The sequence below is a fragment of the Cyanistes caeruleus genome, chromosome 2 (assembly GCF_971803275.1).
Source record: "Cyanistes caeruleus chromosome 2, bCyaCae1.hap1.1, whole genome shotgun sequence".
Lineage (NCBI taxonomy): Eukaryota > Metazoa > Chordata > Aves > Passeriformes > Paridae > Cyanistes > Cyanistes caeruleus.
This window is the reverse complement of record NC_141702.1, coordinates 77241780-77250941: the sequence shown is the minus strand read 5'-3', so window position 1 is coordinate 77250941 and position 9162 is coordinate 77241780. Positions and strand designations below refer to the sequence as shown.

At 45.2% G+C, this 9162-nt stretch overlaps 1 protein-coding gene across 10 annotated transcripts in view; it reads left to right on the top strand.

Annotated features, from left to right (window-relative positions):
* Window positions 1–58: 58 nt before the first annotated feature.
* TJAP1 (tight junction associated protein 1) overlaps window positions 59–9162 on the top strand; it is a 40657-nt gene continuing 31553 nt past the window's right edge. For 2 of the 10 annotated variants that reach the window (XM_086878032.1, XM_086878026.1), the window contains exons 1-2: window positions 59–155; window positions 1320–1394. The gene's annotated coding sequence lies outside the window, so the exon portion shown is untranslated. Of the gene's footprint in view, window positions 297–1319; window positions 1395–2149; window positions 2221–6579; window positions 6655–9162 lie in introns of those variants that run through there. The other 8 variants (XM_086878037.1, XM_086878030.1, XM_086878034.1 and 5 more) reach the window with 7 other exon arrangements.

Genomic DNA, 9162 nt, shown 5'->3' with positions numbered 1-9162 from the left:
AGGGGCAGGAGCGGCTCCCGGCCCGCCGCCCCTCACGCTGCCGGGACCGCCCCGCCCCGCCCCCCCGCGCGTGCCGCCCGATGACGCAGCCGCGCCGCGACGTGGGGATTCCGCCGGATTACCCGGCGTGCCCCGCGGCAAAATGGCGGCCTGAGGCGAGAGCGCGGGGCCGGGGCCGGGCGGGGGCAAAGTTTGGGGCGGGCCCGAGGCGGGGCCGAACCGGCGCCGAACCGGCCGCAAAGTCACTGGGACCCCTGGTGGACAGGGCCCGACCGGGTGGAGCCGAGCCCGACCGGGTCAGAGCCGGGCTGGGGCTCCGGGGGCGGGGAGCGGGGATCGCGACCGGCTGGGGACCAAGTCCCGGGCGGGGCCCCCTACGCCCCCAGCCCTCTGCGGGCTTCGGGCGGCGCCCAGCGAGCGGGGTGGGCCTTTCTGTCCACGTGTGTGGCGAGGAATTGTAGAGTTCTCCGAGGACAGCGGGTTCGGGCGGGTCGCACCGTGGGCGGCGGGGGGGAGGGGGTCAGGCAGGTGGGGCGGGGGCCGGGTGCGGGAGGGCGGCGAGGCCACAGCCCCGGCCCCAGGGAAGGAACGGTCTCCGTGGGGAAGGGTGGTGATGGCACTGCCTCAGCCATCGGGGCGTTACGGAGCTCTCCCTCCCGCGAAGAGACCCCTGTCAGGGAGCAGGGCAGGCACGGGATCGGCAGGCAGAACCTGGTTCATAACTGCAGGGTGTAGTACTTTCTGAGTGATGGAGAGTTAGGTGGCGTGGGGGATGAGAAAGCAGTATCTCTGTAGGGAGCGTTGCTGGAGTGGGAGCTGCAAAGCAGAACAAGACTGGGCCAGCACATGTGTTAAAGAACCGGAGTATAACTGGCAGAGGCAGGGTTGGAAGGGAAGAGTCACCATTCCTCTGGTGTCAGACTCGGCAGGGGTTAATGGGAAATTCTCTGCCAGCCTGGACATCCACTCTAGTGCGAGGAATGCTTCCCCCTATAGAACTAGTGTGCAGCCTCTGGGAACATGGGGAGACTTTAAAGGAAAACAGGTGAACAGTAAATGCTGTGCTTCTTCTGGCTCTGAGCTTGAGCACTCTGCATAGAGCAGAGTAAAAGATTGAGTGCTAATACATGGATTTTTAGGTGCACATGGGGTTGCATTGGTAGGTATCAGGGCGTGCAAATGATACACAGATCTGGCAAGGCTGAGAATAACCTAGATCTGAGAGATGCCAGGTGGAACTTGTCCACTGAAAATCCATCACATGTAGATAGTTCTGTGCCACTGAAAGCTTTTCAGAGCTATGCATTTTTGTTTTGCAGATTCAGAGAAGGAACTGGGATAAAGGGCCTGTATAAGATGAAGCAATGAATCCTTACTGAAGTGTCAGATAGCAGGTAAGAAAGGCAGGAATGAGCTGAGTCAGACTGTGTTCTTTTTATACCACTACTCAAATATTTTGAGGACATGTGAACCACTCACCTGAAACACTGGCCCTCTCTGTGGAGATCTGTGCATCATAGTAGGCCTGTGTTGCCAGAATTGAGAGGCTGGGGTGTCAGTGAAATGGAAGCAACCCTGAGAAATTCAGCAAGAGTTCTGGGAAGAAAAGTTCAATTATAATGTAAGCCAGTGCTTCTGACATGCCATCTGGGAAAGCAATCTTAAATGTGCTCTATCAGTGCCAAAGTAGCCATGCTGTTCATATAATTCACAAGGGATCTGCCCAGCCGTAATCCAAATGAAATCCTTTCTGATGATCCCGCTCTTGCAATAATGGCAATGTCAAAGTTAGGTGGTTCTAGTGACCCTCTGTTCTGTCAGGTTATTTGTTCCACCACATTATTTTTCCACATAAATTTTAACTGTTCCCATGATGGGTGGTGCAGGTGTGCCTGAACTCACTTGGGATCCAGTTTAGAGGAACAGTTGTTTGGTACACAGCCGCTGGTTTTTTGATTGTACACTGTCAGATCACCTTTATAATGACTCCTTTCCCTTTTCTTCACTTCCTAGTGGATCACTGCAGAAATCACCTACATCCCAGCAGTGATTTGCATTACAGTGTGATTTAGCTTCTGGGTGTTAAATCAGCATTTAAGCTACAAGATCTTAGCTGTGGTATCGAGAGGAGTTTTTCATTTCTTTGCAGGCACCCAATGCTCTTGAAATCCTGTGAATGCATTTCAGCAGGGCCAGTGGAGTTCCAAAGTGCAGCCCATGGTTATTTTCATCTTTTTAACATTAACAAGGCATTGGGTCAGGAGGGGATGAGTTACTTGCCAAGACCTGTTGCCTCTTCACTCTCCAAACCAGCTTTCTGAACTAAAGATGACCTTGCGTGCTTTTCCACTCTGTTTCAAGTTGTTTGTTGGCTCCTGCTAAGTCACTTACTTTTCAGCCAACAAACCCTCAATTCTTATCTCTGCCATCCACTCTAAATACAGTCATGGTGTAGCTTGTCAGGGAGATAGGCTGAAGCCTTGAAAAAGATGTAGTCTTTTGCAAGTCTGCCTTTTTCTTGTCACAGAGCAGAAAAAATCAAGTCAGAGGGCACAAATTGATTTTGGTTGGCATGCTGGTCGATTGGTACCAGAGCTGGCTTGGAAAAAGGGCTTGTAGCTGGTGTGGCATATAAAGTGTTTTTAAAAAGATGAAAAAAGCCAAGCTATTTGAGTGGTAGCAAAGTAAGCAGGTTTTAGTAAAATATATTTTACCGTATTTTTTGGTAGTTGATTTCATGCTTATGAGTCTTAGAGGCTGATGGTTTTTCTGAAGGTGAGCTCCCTAACCTGTTAAAATGTCTGCCATGTTTTATGGAGAATCCACTGAAAAGTGAATTCTGAGATTTCCGTGTATCACCACATCTACAGCGTAGACCCAAGAAGCAGTTCTGGAGGTTAGGTCCTGACAGATTTACTGCATAGTGTGTTTGTTGTCAGGGGCCTCACTTCTCCAGCACAGAGTGACATCAGAACTCTCTGCCTTACATATTGCTAGGAGAAATGCAATATACAGAGGTCTCAAATGAACCTGGATGTGATACAGATTGAGGGTAGGATTCCTCTGCTAATAAATGAGGATTTGGCATGACACCTTTTTGATTCATGTTGCTCTTTTTACTGGGCTTGGCAGGATATGGAATTGTCATAATAGAGCAGATTTCCTTGACCATTTGATTTGTTTAATGGTTTGAGAGTAAATTTAAGGTCCTGAAACTAGGTATATTCATCTCCTTGCTTGAGGGCTTTTGGCTGGGAAGATATCTCCTTTCTTTATGACACCCTGAGCTTTGGAGAGAGTGCTTGTTGGCATTCATGCCAGCTGTGTGTATTTCAGATCTCTAGTAACTGTGTAAATATGATCCTCTCTGAGATTCATTTTATGCAGGACTGCAGAGGAACTATGTGTGTAACCTATGCAAACAGGACGAATGCCTTAGGGCATGAAATCATCCATCCTGTTTCCCTGCCAGTTCCCCTACCTGAGGGCTTTTCCTTAGATCTAGGTTGGCTGAATCTTTAACTGTAGTAGAAAGAATGTTACTTTTTAAAGTTGAAATACCTTTACAGATGGTTGGAGGGGAAGGGCGATGCTATGGTCAGAAAGATACCTAATTTCTGCCACAGATTTATTGTGTTCGGATCATTACTATTTTTTATTCTTCATTCTTTTCTTGGAAAAGATGATTAACACCAGTCTTACTGGGGGTTTGAGGATGAACCCGTAAGTGTGTAGATGGCTCAGATACTGTGGTATTGAATGCTTTAGTAAATCTAGGGGGAGGAGAAACTGAAAGGGTGTTTCAAGCTGTGACTTCAAAATGAAGCAGACCCCAGTGTGATCCATTGTTCTGTGTATTCTGTAGCATGGTGAAATTGCTATGGAGTGCAAGTCAGGCCCTGCCTTGTTCAAGGCAAGTGGGTACTTTGGGACCTCACTATTTTTGCCTTCCCAGGAACTGTTTGCTTGTTTTGTTCACTAACCTGAATCTTTTTGACTTCAAGGAAAATTTTCTCTTTTTTGCTTTGTTGTTTGTTCCATTCTTCCATTCTCAGAAACCGTTCCCTTCATTGTCAGGATGTTCATGTATGGTTTTATTCTAAATATGCTCAGCCAGAGAGGGCCAAAAGCAGCAGCTTGCAGGATGTTTCGTAGTTGGAATGACATGAGCCAGCCTCTCCGGAGTGTCCTCCTGGGAGCTGCACTTAGGAAGGAAATGGCGTGGAAAGCCATGTAGGAGTGTGAGAATAGCTTTGCAATGGTTAGAATGCAGTATAAGCATCACTTGGGTGGGCTCAGTTTTCCTCTGCTTTTCAACGATGTTGGGTGCCAAGCCTGAGGAAGACTGCTGTGCAGGGATGAAGGAGCTGGAATGTAATCTTCAGTTGAGGTGAATGCAATTCAGTGAAACTGATAGGCATCAAACTGAATAATGATTTTAAAGTATTTTCACATGATGTCTAATCTGTGGAAATTCACTACCACATAATAGCGCTGAGGCTAAGAGCTGAGTGGGATTCAGAAAAGATCAAGCACTTAGGAGTGGAAATGTTCAGACTTGCTGTAGTTAAAGAACTTGTTTTAGAAGGTGGTTTTTTCAGACCTAATCCAATCTCTTAACAGCTAAAGGTTTGAGGAAAGGGCAGTGTGTTCCATAATTGTCCACTGAGGCTTCTTGCTCCAGCTACTAAACCACCTTAATGTATTGGTCTGTGTCAGGGGCAAGGTATTGAATCACTTAAGTGCTATGTTAGGTTGCTCGCTGACCTTGATTTTTGTGGCAACTGCATTAGGGTAAAAAAAAAACAAACCAAAAACAAATCACCAACCAAAGAACAAATCCACAAAGCACTGCAGCTGCTCAGATTAGTCGTGGTAGTTGAGGATTTTAAGCTGGTGAAGAGCAATGTCTGTGGAAAGATAGTGCACTTTGTAGAGGAGAACTGTCTTACTGATGAATGTGGAGACATTCAGCTATTGTCTTTTCACGCTGAGTGGTCATGCTAAGCACTTGCTTCTTCCCTTTGCTTGCAAGAGGGTAAAGAATGAGTGGAGTTTGGCCTCTCCACATTGCAGTCTTGTTGTGGACTTTAGTCTGTAAGGTGTCTGAGAGGCAGGGCCTTAAGGCTGTTCAAGTGAGTTCTGGTGTGTTATAGCATGAGCCTCAATATACTAATGTCTGTGAAGACAGTTTGTGTCCAGTGCTCGTGTCCAATCTGTTGAGGATCAGGAGAATCATCAGTGCTGCAAGTAGGTATAAATTCCATTTGATGCATAGGCTAATAAAGATAAGTGGCAGTGGCATGAAGATATGTATAAAAAGCTGTGTGTTTGTAATGTTTGCCTAAATGCAAGTGGAACCAAAGGAAGGAGTCTGTATATTTTCATAGACAGAAGCAGGGTATGTAAACCTCAAGGTCCCTGTATGGGCCTTGTAGGCTTCTCTGGGAGCAAACATGGGCTTCAGGGCTCAACTCTTTTGTGGTAGTGCTAACAGCTGAGAGTAAACAGTTACTGACTTTACATAGAAGTTTTGTGTTGCTGTTAAAGTGAGATGGGTCAGGATTAGAAAGTAAGTTTTCCTGCAAGGCTTAGAATGGTTTTTAGGCAGAGAGTATCTGACCAGCTTCTGGTGGCAAGAGAGAACTGGTTTAAATTTTTGATTTCTTAGGGGTCAACAAATTCAGACTTGGAAGTCCCACAGGGGCTTCTATGTCCTTGGTTGAGTTGTGTATTTGTATTTTAACTATGTGATAAAGCTGGCTTTGGTAATGTTGTATGTATCAAAACCGGATTTTCTTACTCTTGTGTTTAAAGTCTCAGTTGTCCAGCTGCATTAATGTAAGACTCATGCACTAATGGTTGTGAAATCAAAAGGGACAGATGAGGTAGTCTCTCTACCTATTGAGGAATTACACATAGGCTCGTAAAAAGCTTTAGATGAGTTTTACTTTAGAGTATTTGTTTCAAAAGAATGTAAGTTTTTTTTCCCAAGGTAGTAATTAAATAATTGTTGTGGCTGTAAGGTTTTGGACCATTATTTTGGCATATGCTGTAACTGGTTTTAGACCTGCATATGTCTTGCTTCACAAGCTCTCTGCAATTCTCAACGATGCCTTGCTGCTCTGTCTCCTAAATCAGATTTCTTCCCGCAGCTTTAGTGTTCATTAATGATGACTCTGCTGCTGGCCAACGGGAAGGTTAAAAATATTCTAGGGAGATGAGTTGAAATCTGTTGTCTCTCACATAACTAAATAGTGATTGCAGTTAGTGCTACTGTTCTGGTTTTTTTCCCTTGAGCATTTTATTTATATTTTTTTCATTATTGAGAACTCTCCTCCCTTTACTTTTATCTGTGGGAGATCTGCACCCAGTGTATTGTATGAAAAGTATTTTCAAATGGGAGAAAATAAAAAAGTGGAAAATAACAGGATTTTTTTGCTTAAAATTAAGTTGTTTTAAGTAACCTTTCTTGAGAATGGACTTCAAGCTTACATCCTGCCTTTAAGCGCATTTATTTTTCTGAGCAGAAAGTGTCTTGAGCACTGAAGTATGCAAAATATCTTTATTTCCCTTTTAGAATTTAAGCATTGCTTACACTACAGTTATGTGAAAACTGGGAAATGAAAACTTCGCTCAGAAGGGTTTTCTCAGGTAACTGCATTTTGCTTGAGATACACTCCATTATTAGATGTCTGTGTAGGCACTCAATCCAATTTCTTCTAGGACTAATGTGGAGAGTCATTTTTGGCAAACATCTCACCCCAGTTTGGTTTGATTCCTGAAAGCGAATCACCCTTGCTGGGCTGCAGAATTTTGGTAGATTCTACTTATAAGTGTATTAATTTTTCCATGATTAGATGATGCCTTTGCAGATAGGTCCCCAGGTGTATCTGAAATGGCTGTAACAGAATTCAGTGTTGTCAAGGCCCCAGCTGAATGGGGCTGTATTACTGTGCAGCTCCAGAGATGATTTACTGCCCGACTGACAACTTGCAATATAAACATTAGTCCAAGCATGATCTTGTCCCAAAACCCCGCCTACGCAGGGAGCCAGGAGTCTTCCTGCCACGCGCCATAAATCGTTTACGGTTTGCTCATGCCTGTACATTTGAAAAGCAGCTGTGGAGTGGGGATTAGCAGTTTGCAGAAGGCCCGTGCGGGGCTAAATTAGGGTCTCTTGCTCTGGTGGCGAATACCAGTATCGGAATAGCACGAGCGCTTCTCGGCAGGGGAAGGCAGTTTGCTCTGGGAATGGGTGTGGGTGCAGGGTATCGATGAGGGTACAGCAGCCAGGAGAGAGTGTTGGATTGCAGTGCTCCAGTTTGAGCTCTGATGCCTGATTGATAGCTGCCCAGCACTGTGTGGGATTGAACAAGTCATTGTTAGTTCTGTGGGTTTAACATTTTATTTATATATTTATTATTTCTATGTATTTTACACATATATATATATAGAGACATGAAATGTAAGCCTACCTCTTCTGTTTCCTAGGAGCTGAAGGATGATAGAGTTTTTCGGTGTTTTTTTTTACAGTGTGAAGAGTGATTTCCCTTTTGCTAGCCCACGGTAGCAGAATCAAATTATATGCAAGGCCATTTGGGGCTTCAAAACTAATTTTAAGCTTTTATAAGAAGTTTTACTGTGCCACTTGGATTTATTACAGCTTTGCAACTTCAACTCCCAAAGTAAAACTATTTTTGTGCTGGCTGTGATAATTTAAATTACCTCCTGGAGCTTCCAATGACTAGCTTGTGTTTGTGGTGAAAGCTCTCATTTATCCAAACCCTGAAAGCACAATCTGTTTGGTAATGTAACTCTAAATGTATTGATGCTTTATATCAATGGCAGGTACATCGGAGCCTAAAGTCAACCGGTACCTCCAAGTCTTCCTGTAATAAAGAGAGTATGCAGATGTTGCCATACAGATGGGACTGGACAGTACAGTTCAGAGGTCTCCTGTCTGCTGGCTGAAGGACCAGCTGCTGAGTAAAGCAGATACAAGTAGATCATTTTCAGCTGGGTTGGTTACTCATTAACAAACCCTTTCTTGGGTGGGTTGGGTAAGAATCCCGGTGGAATGTGTCACCAGGGCCCCTCTAGATACATCAGCTGAACAGGAGTGCTTCCAGATGGTACCGTGAACATCCACGGGGCTGTGGGCAAAACGAGGGGGCTCTGGGTAAAGCAGGTGGTTGTTTCCAAGAGGACACAATTAGGAGACTTCTTACTATTTTGTTGAAGCTTGTGCATGGGCTTCTCTCTCAAATCAGACCATTTTCTTCAAGCTTTCCACTGTGCTCTCTAATGTCAGAGGTTTGGGGAGAGTAGCTGGAAGGGCTCATCCTAGGCTTATTTTAGTCTCAGAGTTGCCACCATTTTTCTTATTGCTTTTGTCAAAAGGCTGTATAGCCTGATTCTTTCTGCTCTGTTGAGATGGAGGCCAGATAGCACCAAATATATTTGTGGCTGTTTGTGTGGGCATTTTGAGATTTGGAAGGCACTTTGCTAATGAGCTGTAGGTCATTTCATGTCAGATTGGCTGAGTTTCCTTCAAGCTGGTTCTTTGTTGCAGCAACGAATATGGACTGTGTATGTTTGGGGATCCCTATTACTTATCTCATATGGAGAGGGCTTTCCCCCTCTTTGCTACCTCCTCTTTCCCCACTAGAAAAAATCATCACCTGGAGGGCTGTTAACCTCCAGACTGAATTAGATGTTTTGCTGTTACTTATGTAGACCTTTCCAACGTATACAGAGGTTAGAGAGGGGCGTGGATATGTGGTCGTATTTTGAGCTTTCCCTCCTTCTGCTTGTTTTTGATACTGAAGTTGGAGTTCACCCTTCCCTTTTCCTGGGAACTGATGTGAAGGAATTGTTGTCACCCAGAGCAAAGCTCGATCCACTTGCCTCGAGGCCCTGCCTCTCCCAGGTTAGGACTTTGCCTGACTTCCACAGGCAACAATTTGTTTATGAGGTTTTGTTACCTGAATCTTGTGGGCTTGGTCTGAGGGGTACTACTGCGTGGGGCAGTGGAAATCTCAACTCAACCAGGATAGGGGAGACAAGGAATAGAGTTATTACAGTTAACTCTTCCCCCCCACACACCCTCCTTTCTTCCCTGTTTCCTCACCTGCCCAGCTGTGTAGTAGGTTAGCAGTA